Here is a 20,399-nt window from a genome sequence, read left to right on the forward strand (position 1 = left end):
AATTTAAAAACAATGTAATTTTTTGTCAAAGTCAATGTTATATGACACATATAATTTCTAATATATTTAATTTCACAAACATGAGATGGAAAAATGAAGCTTTTCACAAATTCTCTGCGCCAAAAAAGACTTTGAAAGATATAATCTGTTGGCAAGGTATTCTCTAATTTTCTTATAACAAATCTTTACAAATGTGATGGATGACACTTCAATAACATTTAAAGATTTTCTTTATAGTTCTCTTAATACTCTTATAAATTCTAAAAATCATATCTAAAATTACCTTAAATCATTTTCATTTTCAAAATATATAAAAGTCTGCAAATTCTTTTTATCTGTATCAGTGCTATTCTAATTTCTCAATGCTCTGACTTAATAAGAGCTTTCTATTCTCACCAGCAAAATGATGTTCTGGGAGTGGGGATTGAGGGGATCTCACTCCTTCCTCCAGAGTCGTCTGGGTCCAGTGGCAAGATAGAGATTATGATGACTGGAGATGGCCATGAATGCAGTGGGATACCTAGAAGACCTCATAAATCTTTCATCTTTTATAGGAATCCTGTCCCAATTCCTCTTAATTCTGGTGTCTGTTATTTCCTCTTCATCCCACATATAGTTTGCTTTGTAAATATTTGTTATCTCCCTTATTAGATTGTGAGCTCTTCAAGAGCAGGAACTTTTGCCTCTTTTTGTATCCCTAGCACTTAGCATTTATTGTGCCAGGTAGCAGGTGCTTAATAAGTTTATTAATACCACTGTCTTTCAAAATAACTAATCAGTATTAATACATATTATCTCTTCATACCAATTCTCAACTAATCTCTCCATTTATCTAGTTTCTGCCTTGCTTAAGGCCCTCATCATTTCTTGGCTAGACTATTGTATCAACTTCCCAGTTGATTTCTCTGCTTCAAGAGTATTTTTTCTCCAAGCCATCCTTTACCCAAAAAGCAATTTATTTTAAACTCAGATATGCTATCCTTCTACTCAGTAATCTCTAGTGGTTTATTATTACCTTTAGGTTCAAATACAAACTATACAGTTCCTCATTTAATGCCATCACAATCTGGTTCTGATATATGTTTTCAGATTTATTATATATTACTACCCTTCACATAATCTCTGGTCAAATTAAGCTTATACACATAGCATTCTATCTATCATTTCTTTTCCTCTGCACATGATTAAATGCCTTCCTTTCTGATACTTTTTAGAATCCTTCCTAATATCCAAAACTCAGCTTAAATACCACAAAAGGACTTCACTGATCCCCCCAGCTTCTAGTTGTCTGCTTATCTTTACATTATATTTATTTTGGGTATATTTAAAGATGTAATTGTATTCCTTTAGAAAATTGAAGTTTCTTGAAGACATTTTTTTATTTATATCTTTGTCTTCTCATTGCTTACAAGAGTGATTGGCACTTGCTAGGTGCTTAATAAATATTTGTTAATTGGTTTAAATTAAATAAGGAAAAACTTCTATTTGGGACACATAGAATTTAATTACAGTTATGACAGTTTTCATAGTGCATAGTGCATAGATGGAGTTATAGTCATTTTTATCCTTCATTTTTTGAAGAAGACCACAATATCAGGGAGGTGATACTATGATAAGCATGCAAATTGGATTTGAGTGAGGGGGTGCTGTGCCAAGTCACCAATCTCATTTTCTCTTTCAGAGCCATCTAGGTCCAATGGCCAGATATGAATTAGTATGAGTGGAGATGGCCCTGGATACGAGACAGTCAGGGTTAAGTGACTTACCCAAGGTCACATAGCTAGTTGACTTGACTCTTAAGTCAAGTGTCTGAGGTTGGATTCGAACTCCCATCTGCCTGACTCCAAAGTCTGCTGCACAACCTAGCTGCCCCATAATGGGGCATATGCTGCTGGTGCTTTGGACATTTTTGAGCCTACATTGGTTATTGGATCAGAATTAGGTTTCAGGACAAGATAGTAGCAACAGGAAAGGGAGTTTATAGAAATAATGATTTTAAAGGGGGGAATAGTGTTGCTTTTGGGACTATTGGTGAAAATTCACTGTTCCATTATAAGTGAAAACTTATAGTGGGGAGATTTGAAATGAACTGATTTCTCCTGATAGGTTAAGCTATAGACATGTAAAAGTTGCTGTTAAATAAAAATCTCATTACCTTGAGTATAATTGTGTATTATTAAATCTTGTGATTTTTTTTAAAAAAGAAAAATGTTCTCATTGGAGAACATTCCCTTTTATCAAAATTACTCATTTTCATCCAGTTTTTGCAGCTTGGTCCTGTTTCTCAGTTTTGGTTTTACCTGACAATCCACTCCTGTAGTAAACCAAGAAAATAGTCCTTTTTCAGATTCTCAAAGTCAGAATTTTTAATAAGCCTTCATAGGATTTGTATTTTTGTTTATACCTGAATATAATACTTTGAAGAATAAGACAATATTTTCAGACATAATCAATGTTGAGTTTATTTAGCCTGTCTGTGCATATTTGTTATAAGGACTTTGAATAGTGTGTGTGTGTGTGTGTGTGTGTATGTGTTTAAATCTGGAATATGGAGGTAGGATAGAAATAGAGTAAAAGAAAAAAGAAAACAAAGAAAACAAAAAAGAGTCATTGAAATACATTTTAAGTGATATATGCAAAAAAGCACTTGTGTGCATTACATACTTAAAAAGCTGTAGCAGAGCTGCAATTCTTATGCATAATCCTTTTTTCTGTCCTCTCTATGTAGACATTCCCATTTTATTTAAATTTAAAATAAAAACTGTTACTTTGATCATTTTGAATTCCATGAGAGAGTTGTAGGATTAGAGATTTCAATCTGGAAGGGACTATATGAATGAATGGAAAGCATTTGTTAAATGCTGTCATAATAATGGTAGCATTTATTATGTACCAATCACTCTGATAAGTAGATTTCCAATTATTATTTCATTTGATTATCACAAGGTGAAGAAAATGAGTTAGAAGTGTTAAGTGATTTGCCTAGCATCACACAGCTCTTATCTGAGACTAGATTTGAATTCAGCTCTTCTTAACTCCAGGTTCTAAAAGTTATCTGTTAAATTATCTAATTAACTATATGCTCAGAACAATGAAATAGAAATACAAAATCAAGACATAGTCTGCTGTTAAGGAGCTTATTGTATTTCTAAAAGGGAGAGTTTAACACACATGAGGTAATAGTGGTTTGAGAAGTGTATTTTAAGAAGTCATTGGGATGGTTAGTGGAGTGATAGGGGAGTTAATTGATACATCCTTTCCATGATATAAGGAGGTAGAAAGCAAGGAAGGGGGTATATAATTTATATGACAATAGGTCAGATGGCAAGGAGAAGACTGAAGTGGTTAATGAGGTGGAATATGAAATATGTTCTGGGTTTTTTTTTTGTCTTTGTATAATGGGACCAAATATATTCCCATTGGTTGACTTACTAGTCATTGATATTGTTCCAAAATTGTGTGGATTAAGTCATCCAGGACAGTGTCTCAGGTTTAGTGGTCAGCAGGGAAGATGGAAGGCTTTTGCCGGGTGGTTGATGGCCAGATGGCATGTGAAATATCATCTGGGGGACAGCTAGATATGGTGGGTTATATGTGTTTATAGTAGCACACCAATCAACAATAGCAGAGCCCTAGAGTCATATATCCACAATTGAGTAGATTAAGTCATTTAGGATATGGTAAGAAGGTAGGGGGAAGAAGTGGTTGATTAGGATATGAAACATGATTTGGAGTCTGGAACTGGCTGAATCTATATTAGCCGTACATATTTGTACCACCTGACTACTTTCTCAGCAAGTCTTCACAGCATTTCTTAAGCAGGAAGATAAAATAGTAATATGAAATCTGGTGACAAATATTTAATGAACAAGTTGGATAGATCAGTGAATAAAGGCTTATTTTGACAATTTTAAGTATTTTGGTATTTAAAATCCTTTTTTAGTTTTTAAATGTTATTTATTCTAGATCTATACTCTAATATAAGGTTCTAATCTCATTACCTCACTGCCTTTTGGATTAGTCTAACCTCATTTTACACTTGAAGAAACTGAATTCTATAAGAGTTAAGTGCTTTGCACAGCCATGATGCCATTTGGGCTCATGTGATGAGCCAGGCTTTCAATAGTGAAAGAATTTCATGAAGATTTGTGATTCAGAGTGATAAGGGACAGATAAATTTTACTGTGCAGGTGCAAGGTTATTGCATGTGGGCTGTATCCCTGGAAAATAATCAACTAGTAGGGAAAAAGCTAATATTTATGCAGGGTTACAGGGAATGATTTACCTGCTGGGAAAGAGATAGGGAGTTAGCACAGACTAGTGCAAAGGATTATGTTGGGTTGTTTAGGGATAACAAAGACTCATTTTAGGATACCAAAAGCTAACAGTTTGTTATGGTGAACTTCTGCCTCTGTTTCCCTGTCTTTGTAGGATCCTCTTGATGGGTCCTACCTAGTTGGAAATTCAAGGTCAGGTAGAAAGGAGGAAGACTGTTCTCAGTGTTTGGGATAAAAATCCACTTAAAAAATATTGAGAGATTCCTCTGAGCAAAAAAGGAAAAAAAAGTTTATTTACTTTTCTCTAGAGCAAGGCACACTCCCAAGTCTCTCAAAGGTAGTGAAGATCAAGGAGCTGCTCCAAATTGACAGCCTAATGAGATCCCCTCCTCTGCCCCATTCTCTTTCTCTGTCGACTCATTGTCTAGTCTTCAGAGTTACATTCTATTTGGAAAAATCTACCCCAGCAACAAAGAAAAGAATGAAAGGCTTTCATAAAATATTACCTTACCATCCAGATGGTAAGAATAACCCTAAGGATTATAACTATCTTAATGAAGTAATGTCTAAGTCTATTATGAACTAGACCTGGAACACAAGGACTTTCTAGGAACAGTCTACTATCCTCCCAGTTAGTAAAAATATCCTTATCGAGAAAAACGGGTGGTATTACAGTCTCATTTGGAATGCAAGGTCTTTCTTCTAAGAATAATCTAATAATAGTGGTTTTTAAAAAATATTTCTTAATCCTGAGAGGACTTTACTAGGAATATTAACTTAAGGAAGGTTTTATTGGGAATATTCCACTCATCAGGAATGGTATAGCAAGGGATGTTACAAGAATCTAATTTTTCAGGATACACAAAGTCAGCATAGAAAGGCACAAGATTTAATTATTTGTTTTCTGCCTGATATTTCTACAGTGTCAGTCACATAAATAGTAAGTAATGGTAATGGAATTTGAATCCAGTAATTTTCCCATCACAACATCAGTCACCACCTGTAAAAAGCTCATATATGGTACAAAAGAACAGTAGTTACTCAAAATATTGGCTGAAAAAACAAACAAATGTGTAAAAAGTCTTGTTTTCCTATTTGTGCTTGTAATTCTTAACTTTAGGCTTAGAAATAGAATCAGAAGAAAGAGAATAAAGAAAACACATAGGGGACAAAAGATTTCTATCACATTGCCTACTTCTGTCTCTTGCCTCTCAGCAAAAAACATATATATTTCCATATTTTTGGTAAATTATGTGATTTTTATTTTCCTTTGACTCTTATATAGTGGTGAGCTTTTCTTCAAAACGGAAGAATGTCAGCGTTTAGACTGTTTAGACTACTTCTCTGGAAAAATTATACCATAAAGGTAAGTATATGATATACTTGTCACAAAATGTGAGACTTTTGGAGAGACTGGTCATTTAAAAGAATTTTTGAAAAAGTTACTCAGAATTAAAAAACCCCACTTGATTAGCAAATGTATATTTTCACAATGGATAGTATCCTCATATATACATGTATGTATGTCTGCATGTATGTAACTACCTACCCATCTTTCTGTTTTTGTCTCTCCATGTTTACCTACTTACTTATCTCTCTAAATAATTATGCAATATTTAAATAAAATGTTTCTGATGTGAGTTTAATTTATTACAGAAAAGATCATGGGATCCCTTCCAAGCAAATCTCACTTCAGTTCTTGTTTTTCCTTTTTTGGACATAATGGGGTTAGCCTGGAAGAAGAGCCCTTCTACATGCCTTTTATTTGGGCCTTGATTTGGATTAACATGGACTTTTTCATTTTTTTCTTTTAGAAGCACATGTTTCTATCAACCCTCTTAGAAGTCTTATTGCCATTGGTGTTTGCTGGAGTTTTAATTTCACTTCGTATGAAGAACAAACCACAGCATATGAATTCTAAAACATATGAGCCTTTATTGGTTGATTCTCTACCTCCTCTCTTGACGGCCCTTATGCCACCAGAATTTCTATTGCTATTTTATCTCCCTAATAATAGTGATGTTGTGAAGAATATTGTTGAGGAAGTGGATGATTCCCTCCATTTAGATTTTAAAGGTGAGACTTTGGGGAGGAAAAGAGTATTTTTAAAAAGTATTTAAAAATTGTTTTAAAATTTTTGAATAAATGATTTATGCTTGACCTATAATCTGATAAAGGTTTTAATCTCAATATGTGTATATAACTATATATACATGAATTATGAAATTTAATGTATAAAAATTAAATTAAACAAATAATTTTGAAATCTTAAGATCAGAGCAATTGCATGTGTGATAAGGCTAGCATGTGATTATCAACAAGGCATAATTATTAATAATAATTAGAAATTAGTTATATTTAATTAGTAGTGCTTCACAGTGGACCATCTTTATGAATTCTTCACATAGGTAATTCCCAAGACTGAGCAGGGAAAAAATCTGCTACAAAAATTAAATTATATTATTTGGAAGATAGAATGTATTTTCCCAGGAAAACATGTTTATATGCATAGATTTTTCAGATTAGTTCATAAATTTTATTGTCAGGCATAAAAGATTATTGATACTAGGGGTGGCTAGGTGGCACAGTAGATAGAGCACCGGCCCTGGAGTCAGGAGTACTTGAGTTCAAATTTGACCTCAGACACTTAATAATTACCTAGCTGTGTGGCCTTGGGCAAGCTACTTAACCCCATTTGCCTTGCAAAAACCTAAAAAAAAATAAGAAAAAAGGATTATTGATACTAACACAGTTGCTTTCACTTGCACTCTACCCTCAATATGTACCCTGTCTTCCTTACTTTAAGCTTGTGAGTGGCAGAGTACAAGTGAAAGACTCTTGTCATCCCCATGTAGTCAGGAAGAAAACTGGCAACAGAGAAATGCAAGGACATGACTAGTAAGTGACATTGATTGGACCTGACTTCTGCACTTCTGACTCCAAATATAGGAATTTTTCTGCTGTACTAATCATTATGTTTCATTGGATAACCATGGGAACATGCTTTCTCAGTTTAGATTTACCATGGGAAGAAAAAATTTTCCTCCATATCTCTGACAGTGCTAATATCGAGTCACAGAATACTAAGAAATATGAACTGAGTGATAGTACTATTAGGCATATTAGTGGCTTGGTGAAAGGGACATTAATATTGATGTATGAATTAGAAAGAAGTTTGCTAATAGGCTGAGGGAATCTTTCTTTAGACTTTTTCTTTGAATATTTTCATTAATTGTTTTGCTTCTATATCACCAACATTTCCATATATATATTTCTTTTCCTCTTGCCAAAGAGTCATCTCTTATAATAAAAAACAATTAAGAAAAGAAAACAATCAATTCAGCAAGTAATCTTAAGTTTGACTGTTTTATGTAGTGTTCCATACCTATAAACTCCTACCTCAGCAAAGAAGGGAAATCTTAGCTATTAAAGCTTAAAATTTTAATTTTTATGGTCTTTCCATTCATGTTGTTTTAACCTTTTTATATGTTCTTTTCCTGCTTCTACTTATTTTACTTTGTATTAGGTAATATATGTATATATTTTTTCTGTGTTATCATAGTCAATATATAAACATTTGCTAAATACTTTCAAGTCCTGGGAGTACAAATACAAAGTGAAACAGTCCATGACATCAAGGATCTTACCTTCTGATGGAGGAGATAAGGTACATATATGTAAAATGTTTTGCTATGGATTCACTACCCTAAAATCCACTAACTAATGATTCATGAAACAGTGTTTTATTTTATACATTTTTCCCAATTACATTAAAAAATTTTATTCTATTTTTTTTCATCCATATGCACATGTATATTTTTAAGTTACAAAATTTCCTTCCACCCTTCCTTCCCACCCCCTTCCCCTCAGTGGTGAACAGTCAGGTTAGCATTGTACATACATAGTTTTGATTAAACATATTTACAGATTAATCATTTTCAGTACGAGGAATTAGGATTAAGGGAAAGAGATACATGAAAGATGATTTTTCTAAAGTGTTCTTCAGATTCTGAAGGGTTGTTTTTTTCTTTGTTTTTGTTTTGTTTTTCTTTCTCTGGATGAGAATAACATTGTCCATAGCTGGTCTAATATGGTTGTCCTCGCTTTCTGAACTGCTGAGAGGAACTGCTTCCATCAAGGTTGTTCATCTCACAATGTTGTTAATACTATTTGATAAAAACTGCTGGGAAAAATCAGAAAATATTTATGGCAGAAACTGATGATGATGATGATGATGATGTTTGTCCTTTGTGATGCCATGACAAGCTCATGAATTCAATTTGAGTGAGGGTGGGTTGGGCTAAGTCACCAGTCTCATTTTCTCCTCCAGCACTTTCTGGATCCAGTGATTTATGGTTTTTGTGGAAGTAGTTAACAGATTGGCTGAGGGAACTCTTTCCTTCTACTATTTATACTCAGGCAGAACCTGAGATAATGTTCTCTTTGTTATAAGGGCAAATTTCATACATATAATTGTATGCATGCTTATATTTCTGTTTTTTTCATTTTGGGGGAAAAGAATGAGTTTTATTTTAAATATGTTGAATTTGAGAAGAAATTCTACTCTTAAGTGTCTAATAAGTATTTGATGATAAGGGTATTGGAGGTTAGGAGAGAAACCAGGGCTGGATATATAGATCTGAGAATCAGCTTCATAATGCTGATAAGTGAATCAACAGAGTCAATGCTATCATTGAGTGAGAGAATATAGAGAAAAAATGGCATAAATTCCCATGGCATAAATTTGGGGAACATCCACAGTTAGTGGTCATAATTAGGACAATTCAAAAAGAAGGTCTATCAGTTTGGAGAATGATGAGAGAGCAATGTCACCAAAAAAAAAGAAGAAAAGGTAAAAAAGAAGCTAGAGAGGACTGTTTTGGGGAGAGAGTAGCCAACCAAATATCAATTGTTGTAAATATAGTTTTTAAAATGTAGAAAAAAATGATTAGATCTGGCAATTAAGAGACTACTGATAACTTTGGAGAGATTAGTTTCAGTTGAGTGATGAGGTCAGGAACCAGACTGTAGAGGGTTGAGGAGTGAGAACAAAAGTGTAGATGACTTTTTCAAGTGATTTGGCTAGGATGGAGCTGAGATGTAGCGAGAAGTCCTTAAAGAACCTGGATATGTTCTTATGTATCCGGGAAGAATCTAGTAAATGAGGCTTAGATAAAAGATTAGAGAAAGGAGATATTAAGAGCAGATGTACAGGAGAAGATGGAATGAAATCAAAGGTACACCTAGAGGGATTAACTTTGTCAAGAGAAAGACCAATACTTTATTTTTATCATGGCCTGGCATAAAGGAGGAAATAGTGGAAGATTAAATTAAGGAGATGGTAAGATAAAAAGGAAGGCAGAAAAAGGACCGTTATTGTGCATGACTTTGCTTTCCATGGTAAAATATGAGGGTTAGGAGGGGGTGCCATTGGGAGACTGAAAGCAAAAAGAGATCTGGAACAGTTGCTTTCATGAGCTGAATGTGAAGATTAAAGCACCTATCAGATTGGCCAAAGTGAATAAGGAAACAAATATTGGAGAGGCTTCAGGAAAGCAGATATCTTGATGGTCCTTTGGGTCGATTCATGAACTGATGTAGCCATTTATCTTGCAGTTTAGTTTTTATTTCATACTCATAAACAGCCAGACTTGTGGAAGGAAAAATGGAAAAAGAAATGCAAAGAGAATTGCAACAAATGAGAACTCAAGATTTAAAGGATATGAGAGCAGATAGGTTTTCAGAGTATTCTTGTCAGATGCAGAGAATGGTTTTGTGATTAAGACAAAAAGAAATAAATAAAACTTATTAGAGTTATCCTTTTCAGCAATGGTGATCTTGCTTATTTTGTTATCCTGTGAACATTGAGGTGCTTTCAAGCACTTCTAGGATGTTCTTATTGTCTTTCATCTGACCAAAGACCACATGATTACCATTCAATCTATCAGTTTTAGCCATATAGATAAAAAAAAAAAACTGGGCTATTTGTGTGGGACCTAGGATTTGCCTTAGATGCTGGGACCAGTAAACATAAGTAAATGCCTCTTTTGTAGTAGACTTGAAAGTTCCTTGCACATGAATCCAGAAATGATTTTGTGAAAGCAAAAAAACAAAACAAAACTTTGTAACCAAATCTCTTCTCTCTAATGCTCAGAACATTTAATTTTTCTGCAATCTTTATAGCCTTGACTATAGAACTTGAAAGTAACTCAACCTTGGAGCTTGTTGTTGACAATCATTGCATAAAATCAATCATTGTACCAAAAGTACACAATAGGCTTGACCAGAGCCATGATAGGTGGGCTGGAGGAGTTAATGGTGTCAAAAGCAGAGGTGATCCTATTGGTGTCTGGAGGTAGAAGGAAGCCGAGTACTTTTTAAAAAATTTATTTTTATAAATTTACTTTTGAATTTTCCCCTAATCTTGCTTCCCTCCCCCCACTCCCCACAGAAGGCAATCTGTTAGTCTTTACAATGTTTCCATGCTATACATTGATTTAAGTTGAATGTGTTGAGAGAGAAATCACAGCCTTAAGGAAAAAATAAAATTTAAGAGAGTAAAATTACATAATAAGACTATAGTTTTTTGAAGCTGAATACCCTTTAGTGGCAGTGTCTGAAAACCTGGTATAGCCATTTTGGAAAGCAATTTATAACCATATCAAAAGAGTTACTAAACCACTTATAACCTTTGACTTATTTATGCTATTACTAGGCCTACACCATAAAGAGATGAAAGAAGAAAAGGTTCTATTTGTACAAAATTATTTCTGGTCACTCTTTCTGTAGTGACCAAGAACTTGAAAGTAAGAGTGTGGTAATCATCTGGGCAATGGCCAAATAAAGTATAAAAATTTAATGGAATCATATCATACTGTACGAAATTATGAAAGAGGTTTCAGGGAAACTTGGGAAGACTTGTATGAGCTGATCAAATAATGTGAGCAGAACCAGGATAATTTAAGACTTATATTCTTAAGCCTTTCTAAAAACTAGCAGTTTTGAAATACTTAAGTACTCTGAGCAATGCAGGATCAACCTTGGTTTCAAAGGGCTTATAATGAAGACTGCTTCCAATTTCTTGACAGAGGTGATGAACTAATATCTAGGATGAGAAATATATTTTGAACATGGTCAATATGGGAATTTGTTTTGCTTAACTATACCTATTGTTACAAGAGTATTGTTTCTGTTTTTCTTTTTTGTCATATAAATGAGAAATTATCATAATGAATGATTTTCTTTTTTTTAAATCAAATGCTTGACAATTGAAAAATAAAATATAATTTTAAAATTAAGTTGATGACATTAAACTAGAAGGGATGGTTAAAACTTTGAATACTAGGATCGTGATTTACAGAGATCTTGATATGCCAAAACTGATGACAATGAGAATTATGCTGCTATTGATAATGATATTATCTGTGGGTTTAGTAGTAACATAAGGCATATCTTGAACTGAAGCTTTCTCTTGCCCTCAGAGTATGGTGAGAGGTCCAGAACCAAATCACAAGGGTGTGCTGTCTCACTGAACTTCTTTGTTTCTTTGGATCTCTCCCATGTATATAGTCCATGAACTGTAACCAGGTGTTGTTACCACCACCACACTCTTCCTGGTAGTTCCAGATAAGGACAGGTCTCCACACTGATCTAACTCCTAGATTCCATTGCCTTTTTCTTTTTAGAATCCTTAAATACTATTGTAAAAACTATTGTAAAATAGCTTAGTCAGATGATTCCTTTCTGTAGAGCAGTGTCTGAAGGAACACTTCCTTTATACTGTTTATGATAGCATTGAGCTTACTACTTCCTTGTTATTTTAATGAATTAGTTATTCATACATGCCACTGTAGCTGGTGTGTACTCATACTCATATTTCTGATTTTATCTACTTTGTATAGATCAGGTAGTTTCTGTATACATTTCTTACTTTGATAAAGATACAGTATTTCATTGCATTTTCATTTTGTAGTTATTTTCAACTTTTAACATTGTGTATAGGAAATGCTAAACAATATAGATGATAGGATATTTTAGCAATAAATATCTTTGTGCAAATAGTTTTTAAAAAATTTTTACTTTATTGGTATTTATTCAGTAATAGTGTCCTTTGCAAGCACAAGCACAGAAGCAGCTCACTCAATGAAAATAATGATTAAAGCTGTCTTAGACATGATATTAAATAAATTTATCAGTTAAAACTATAACTAAATTCTACCTGCAGTGGAGTATCTGAAACAATGAGTAATTAAACAAAAACAAAACAAAGCTGGCCTAGAAGCTAAAAACTTCAAGAAAGGAAATCAAGTCTATTAATGTGTGTTCACTGAGTCTCATCATAACCCCTGCTTTCCATTTAGATTGCATGATTTAAAAAATCCTGAAAGACCCACTTCAAATCTATATTGATTACTTAAAGACATCCATTCTTGTAAAATTTTTTCCTTCCTTCCTTCCTTGCTTCCCTTCCCTCTGATAATTCATGTAATTTCGTATTTTGGTAATCACTTTATTCAGTGAAATACTTTGTACTTTCCACCTTGCAATTTATTTTAATGTTTACTTTTTTTGATATTAAAAAAAGCCATTGTTCCTCAGAGAAGTTTGGGATCATTAAAAGACCTCTAATTTCCTGAAAGCAAGCCAGCCTTTTCTCTTACTTCTGTTTAATTTTAGGCTTAGTTTGACCATTTAAACTGTCTGTCATACATATATTAACACACATATAATACATGCATACACACAATTACATATATGTGTGTTTTATATACATAATATATAAATATATGTATGTATAGATATTATTTAAAAATGTTTCCTGCTTCTTATACAATCCCTTCTTTTTCTCTTGAGCGTCATCCTGTATGGCAAGTAATATTTTTTAAAAAGGATCACTGCATTGAGAAGTAGATTATGTAACACCTGTGAACCTCCCACCTCCCACCTCCATAACGGGGTAGACTGGGGATTTCCTCCTATTTTCTTCATTTGAGTCCTACTTGATCTTTATAATTTTGTTATATTTACCTTTGATTTCTTGATATTTAGTTCTTTCCCTTTGCATTTCTTTTGTAACTTGTCTATTGTTTTCTTGGTTCTACTTACTTAGCATCGGTTCATATAGATCTTTTCATGTTTCTCTGTATTCTTCACATATTGTTTTAGGAGTATTCCATTACATTCATGGACCACAACTTGTTTAACCATTTCACAATTGGTGAGCCTCTACTTTGATTTCAAATCTTAGCTATCCCCCAAAGTGCTATTATAAGTATTTTGTAATATAGGGAGACTCCTTTCTTATTGATGGCTTCCTTTGGGATATAATTTCAGTAATAGAGTCTGTAGTTCAAAGGGTATGACTGTTTTAGTCACTTAATTTACCCTATTCCAAATTGCTTTGCAGAATGTACAATTTTTCAGTCCTTCCAATGATATATTATTATGCCTATCTTCTCATTTGAAGGATTTCTTCAGTATAATTGTTGCTATTTTTTTGGGGGGGTCATTTTTTTTTAGGTTTTTGCAAGGCAAACGGGGTTAAGTGGCTTGCCCAAGGCCATACAGCTAGGTAATTATTAAATGTCTGAGACTGGATCTGAACCCAGGTACTCCTGACTCCAGGGCTGGTACTTTATTCACTACGCCACCTAACTGCTCTTTAGGGGGGTCATTTTTGCTAATTTTTTAGATGTGAGGTAAAAACCTCAGAGTTGTTTTGATTTGCAGTTTTAGTGTTTTAGAGCATTTTTAAAAATGTGGTTGTGAACACTGCAATTTTTTTGAGAACTTTTATGCATATCCTTTGATCAGATTACTATTGGGAATAGATATAATTTGCTCTCCCATGTATGAGATGCACTTTAATTTTGGGGCCCAAAATTTGAAAAAAATTACATAAAATTATCAAACTCAAGTTTTATTCATCATGAAATTCAAGGACCTTCTGCTCATAGCTTTGAGGCATCTTTTGGGCAAATCTAGTGCATGGATTCATGCTTAGTCCATTGTGTTTCATGAACCTGAAGCACCAATTGTGTCCTCCTTTGAAATCAGTCACTTCTTTTTCTTCAGCAATTCTCCTGCTGAACCATCTTTGTGGACACAGGAATTCCATTCTTTTTTTTTTTTTATATTTATTTTCTTTTTGTACAAATAATGTTTTTTTATACATTAATAAAATATTCTTGTTTAAGAGTAAACTGAATACCCCCTCCCCCCACAAAATATAGACTTGCTTGAGTGATAAAGTAATAGGGAGAGAAAAAAATTAAAATTAAAAAAATAATAGTAATAATTGTAGGTACGGACAGGTGGCGCAATGGACAGAGCCCCAGCCCTGGAGCCAGGAGCACCTGAGCCCATATCCAGCCCCATACACCCAACAATCACCCAGCCATGTGACATGCAAGCCACCCCAACCCCAATGCCCTGCAAAAACCAAAAAAAGAAAAAAAAGACCCAAAATAAAATAAAATAGTAATAATAGTAGGGGTGGCTGGGTGGCGGACAGAGCATTGGCCCTTGAGCCAGGAGTACCCGGGTCCGAATCTGGCCTCAGACACCCAAAGATCACCCTGCTATGCAGCTCCAGGCAGGCCACCCAGCCCCATTTGCCCTGCACCCACCCCCAAATAATAATAATAAAAAATGTGCTTCAGTCTTTGTTCCAACACCAACAACTCTGTCGCGAGTGGATCACATTCTTTATGGTAAGTCCATTGCAAAAGTTACTTCCATATTTTTCCACCATTGCCATTGCTGATCACACTCCCTCCTTTCGTATTTCTCCACTACCATGTACTATATTTTCTCTCTCCTTTCACTCTGACTCTGCTGTAGAGTAGCTGAGTGGCACAGCAGACAGATCCCTGGTCCTGGGGCCAAGAGGCCCCAAGCTCCCCACCACCCCTTAGGCCCAGCATCCACCTGGCCCTATGGTCCTGGACAGGCCATCCAATCCCAGCCCCTTGCTAGAAGTAAAAAGGAAAATTTGTTATATCTGACCACTCTTCCCCCCATGGTCCATCCTCTCCTCCATCACTCACATCACCCCCCTTCTCCCCCTTCTTACTCCAGATGCCTATACCCCATTGAGTATATATGCTGTTTCCTCTCCTAATCACCTCTGATGAGAGTGAAGTTTCCCTCATTCCCCCTTGCCTTCCCCCCTTCCATATCATTGCAATAGCTCATTGTAATAAAGAAAAATCTTATTATATGAAATATCTTGGCCTATTCCCCCTCTCCTTTTTCTTTCTCCCACCACATTTCCCTTTTTTTCTATTGACTGCATTTTTACAAAATATTTTATCTTCAAATTCAGCTTTCTCCTGTACTTAAACTATAAAAGCTCCCTCTACTTGCTCTATTAACTGAGAAGGTTCATATGGGTTTTATCAGTGTCATTTTTCTATGCATGAATACATGCAGTTCATCATTAAGTTCCTCATATTTTTCCCCTCTCTTTCAATCTCCATGCTTCACCTGAGTCCTGTATCTGAAGATCAGACCTTCTGTTCAGCTCCGGCCATTCCAACAGGAACATCTGAAATTCCCCTGGTTCATTGAAAGTCCATCTTTTTCCCTGGAAGAGGACATTCAGCATTGCTGGGTAGTTCATTCTTGGCTGCATTCTAAGCTCTTTTGCCTTCCGGTATATTATATTCCAAGCCCTACGAGCTTCCAATGTAGTTGCTGCTAAGTCCTGTGTGATCCTGACTGCAGCTCCATGCTATTTGAACTGTGTCCTTCTGGCTGCTTGTAATGTTTTCTCTTTGATTTGGGAGTTCTGGAACTTGGCTAAAATATTCCTAGGGGTTGGTTTTTAATGGATCTTTTCTCAGGGAGATCAGTGGATTCTCTCCATTTCTATTTTGCCCTCTGCTTCTAGAATATCAGGGCAATTTTCCTGTAGTAATTCTTTGAAAATGATGTCAAGGCTCTTTTCCTGATCATGACTTTCAGGTATTCCAATAATTTTTAAATTATCTTTCCTAAGTCTGTTTTCCATATCAGTTGTTTTTTCAATGAGATATTTCACATTTTCTTCTAATTTTTCATTTTTTTTTGGTTTTGAAGTAATGAATCCTGGTTTCTTGTAAATTCATCAATCTCCTTGAGTTCTATTCTTTGCCTGAAGGATTTGTTCTCCTCAGAGTTTTCTTATCTCTTTTTCCATCTGGCCAATTTTGCTTTTTAAAGCATTCTTCTCCTCAATAACTTTTTGAACTGTTTTATCCATTTGACCTTAGCTGATTTTTAGCATGCTATTTTCTTTAGCATTTTTTTGGATTTCCTTGACTAGGCTGCTGACTTCATTTTCATGTTTTTCCTGCATCTTTCTCCTTTCTTTTCTCAGTTTTTCTTCTAACTCCTTCATTTGATTTTCAAAGTCTTTTTTTAGCTCTGTCATAGCCTGAGCCCAATTTCTGTTTTTCTTGGAGTCTTTAGATGCAGGAGCTTGTGCTTCCTCATCTTCAGACTGAGTATTTTGATCCTTCTTGGGCTCATATGCAAAATATTTCTCAATGGTGTTCCTCTTGTTTCTCTGCTTGCTCATTTTCCCAGCCTGAGTCTGGTTTTGGGGTGCTTCCTGAGCTTTTGGGACACTCCCACAAGGATCTCAGTGTATGAGGCTCTGTCCTCCCTCCTGGTCTGTGAATGATCATATGCACCCCCTCTGCCACGGGCTGAGGTGGAGGGGGCCCTGCTGTTCTATAGGGGGGACCTAGACTGTGATCGGGATCTGAATGTGGTCAGAGCCCCAGAGTCCTGTTCCAGAGGCAGAGGACAGAGCTCTGCAGTCTCTCTTCACTCCCCTCCCTCAGCTCAATGGGCTCATGCCCTGGGGGCTCCTGCTTACTGGCTCTGCCTGCTTCTGTTTCCTGGATCTGGGCTGCTGAAAGACCATGTTGCTTGCTGTGTGCCCTGAGGGCTGGGCTTCACGTGCTCGCTCTGGCAGAGGTCCCCTGCTGTTCCCTCACTTTGTGCCCGGTGCTCCCCGGGGGCGTAGCTCAGGAGACCCGCCCCTGCTGTGAGCCATGGCTCCCAGCTCCCTGGGATTACCTCTGGGAGGCGGGTGCCCCTCCAACCCTGGGGACTAGAGCCTTTCTGCTCTTTTCCAGGTTACCTTGAGTAGGAGAATTGCCTCATTGGGTCCCTTTGTGGGTTCTGTATCTTGAAAGTTTAGTTAGAGTCCTTAGTTTCAAAGTTTTATGAAAGAGCTTCTAAGAGATGTAGCTCTCTTGTCTCCATCTTGGCTCCGCCCTCTGTCCTTCATTCTTGAAGAAAATCATGACATCAGGGAGATGATGCCATGACAAGCACATGAATTAAATTTTAGTGAGAGGGGGCTATGATAAGTCACCAGCCTGACTTTCTCCTCCAGAGCTATCTGGGTCTAGTGGCCAGTTATGAATCAGGAAGACTGGAGATGGTCCTGGATGGAAGGTAGTCAGGTTTAAGTGACTTGCAAAATGTCACACAGCTATTAAAGTGTCAAATGACTGAGGTTGGATTTGAACTCCAGTCCTCCTGACTCCAAGGTCTGTGCTCTATCCCCTGAGCCCCTTAGCTGCCCCATTGTCAGTTTAATTATATTGAGATGATTTAGCCTCAAACACTGAACATTATTCTAGTTACTTAAGTTGTTTTTTAATTCTTTAAAGTGCACTTTAAAGACTTTCATGTATTTTGGGAACTTTATCCCCAGGTATTTTGGACATTTTATAGTTATTTGGAGTGAAATTTCCTTTTCTATCATTGCTCCTTGTGTTATGTTAGCTAAGCTATTTGTTTTGCTCATTTATTTTGTAGCCTGAAACTTTAGTAAAGCTATTTATTGTCTCACTTGTCCCACCTTGACATAGAGGACAAAAGACTAATTGAAGTGGAAAAGGATTCCATGTGAACAGCAGTTGAATATGGGTCAGTCTGTCCTGAGAGATAAGCAAGTGCTGTTCTGAAGGGATGGGCGATGGTCTCCATTGTCCTAAGCTGATAGAAAGGGAGTTGGGTTCAAATCCCAAGTGGTGGATATGAGTACCTTGGGGCATCCAGTATGGTGATGCTACTGATCCTGGACAAGCTACTGGGAACTCTGGGGAGAGTTAATGTTTTCTTTTTGAAGGTCAGGGCCACTCTGGAATGGGTTCACCCTAGATAGGGGTCTGAGCCATGGAAAACATCTGAGTTCCAGAAACCTTTGGTGAACTCAAGCTCTGGATAAAGTACATAAAACCAGAGCAGTATTGCACTATAAGTAGTAAGCTGACATTGCTGTAGTCTTAAAGCTGTTGCTGATTGAATCATATTGTTGAGTAGCTCATAACTCAAAAAAGATGGAAGGTTTTGAGAGAAAGACCCCACTGATGATTAGCCTATTGAGAGACAGACTGGGTTGTACCTGATAGTCAAATTCTAGTAACACATAGCCAGACTAGTGCTTGCTTGGCAGTGATCATGTGCCAAGGTGACTCACTGATATGGGAGGAATTACTACCACTTAAGGTCAAGAGACTCCCTCAGTAGGCAGACCATCTCTAATAGTTCTGTTTTCTGCCATTCAGGCCCTGGGATGGAAAGATTCTGGCATAGGCAAATAAGAAGGAAACTTTGCACAACATACCTCTCACTGTAATAAACACAAATTGTACAACTCACAATTGGTGGGTGGGTGGTGTAGTGTTGGTAGTTGTGTTAGTAGTGGTAGTTGTGTTGGTAGTTTTGTTGGTAGTAGTATAGTCATCATCAATGTCATTGTTATCTTCTCAATATCTTTGCTGATTTCCTGGGGTTTTCCAAGTAAACCTTTCCAAATATCAACAAATTTGTTTAGAACCAAATCAAATATTACTGGGGAGAGGACGCACCCTTGTTTAGAAAAGATTTTAGTGTATCCTAATTTCATATGATTATAGCTAATTTTTATATTTAGATAAGGTCCTTCTTTGTCTATACTTTATAGGGATTTTAGCATTAAAAATGTGCTTTGTCAGAAGTTTTTTTCTGCAAATATTAAGATGGTTGTATGGTTTTTGATGTTATGGTTTTTAATATGATCAATTATATTGGTTGTTCTCCTAATGTTGTACCATGCTTATATCCCTGTTATATATCCCACTTGATTATAATGAATGATTTCTTGGATGGCTAAGCTTCTGCAATATGTTTGATAGGACTTCGTTTTAAATTTTTGATTCTGTGTTCATTAATAATATTGACCTATAATTTCTTTATGTGTTTTAACTTTCTCTGACTTAGATTATTAGGGCTATATTTGTGTCATAGGAGGATTTAGGAAGGGTCTTTTTTTATTTTAGGTTTTTGCAAGGCAAATGGGGTTAAGTGGCTTGCCCAAGGCCACACAGTTAGGCAATTATTAAGTGTCTGAGGACAAATCTGAACTCAGGTACTCCTGCCTCCAGGGCTGGTGCTCTATCCACTGCGCCACCTAGCTGCCCCTCTTTTTTTTTTATTAAAGATTTTATTTAATTTGAGTTTTACAATTTTTCCTCTAATCTTACTTCCCTCTCCCAACCCCCACAGAAAGCAATTTGTCAGTCTCTACATTGTTTCCATGCTGTACATTGATCCAAATTGAGTGTGATGAGAGAGAAATCATATCCTTCAGGAAGAAACATAAAGTATAAGAGATAACAAGATCAGATAATAAGATATCAGTTTTTTTCCTAAATTAAGGGAAATAGTCCTTGGACTTTGTTCAAACTCCACAGTTCTTTCTCTGGATACAGATAGTATTCTCCATTACAGACAGCCCAAAATTGTCCCTGATTATTGCACTGATGGAATGAGTGAGTCCATCAAGGTTGATCATTGCCCCCATGTTACTGTTAGGGTGTACAGTATTTTTCTGGTTCCGCTCATCTCACTCAGCATCAGTTCATGCAAATCCCTACAGGCTTCCCTGAACTCCCATCCCTCCTGGTTTCTAATAGAATAATAGTGTTCCATGACATACATATACCACAGTTTGCTAAGCCACTCCCCAATTGAAGGACATTTATTTGATTTCCAATTCTTTGCCACCACAAACAGGGCTGCTATGAATATTTTTGTACAAGTGATGTTTTTACCCTTTTTCATCATCTTTTCAGGGTA

General features: G+C 35.9%; 1 protein-coding gene across 4 annotated transcripts in view; it reads left to right on the forward strand.

The window, feature by feature from the left end:
* The first annotated feature begins 5,584 nt into the window (after positions 1–5,584).
* Positions 5,585–20,399, forward strand: part of LOC141495671 (phospholipid-transporting ATPase ABCA3-like) — a 249,062-nt gene continuing 234,247 nt past the window's right edge. For all 4 annotated transcript variants that reach the window (XM_074197271.1, XM_074197272.1, XM_074197273.1 and 1 more), the window contains exon 1: positions 5,585–5,643. The gene's annotated coding sequence lies outside the window, so the exon portion shown is untranslated. The remainder of the gene's footprint in view (positions 5,644–20,399) is intronic.

Source organism: Macrotis lagotis, chromosome 8 (genome assembly GCF_037893015.1).
Source record: "Macrotis lagotis isolate mMagLag1 chromosome 8, bilby.v1.9.chrom.fasta, whole genome shotgun sequence".
Taxonomy (NCBI): Eukaryota; Metazoa; Chordata; class Mammalia; order Peramelemorphia; family Peramelidae; genus Macrotis; species Macrotis lagotis.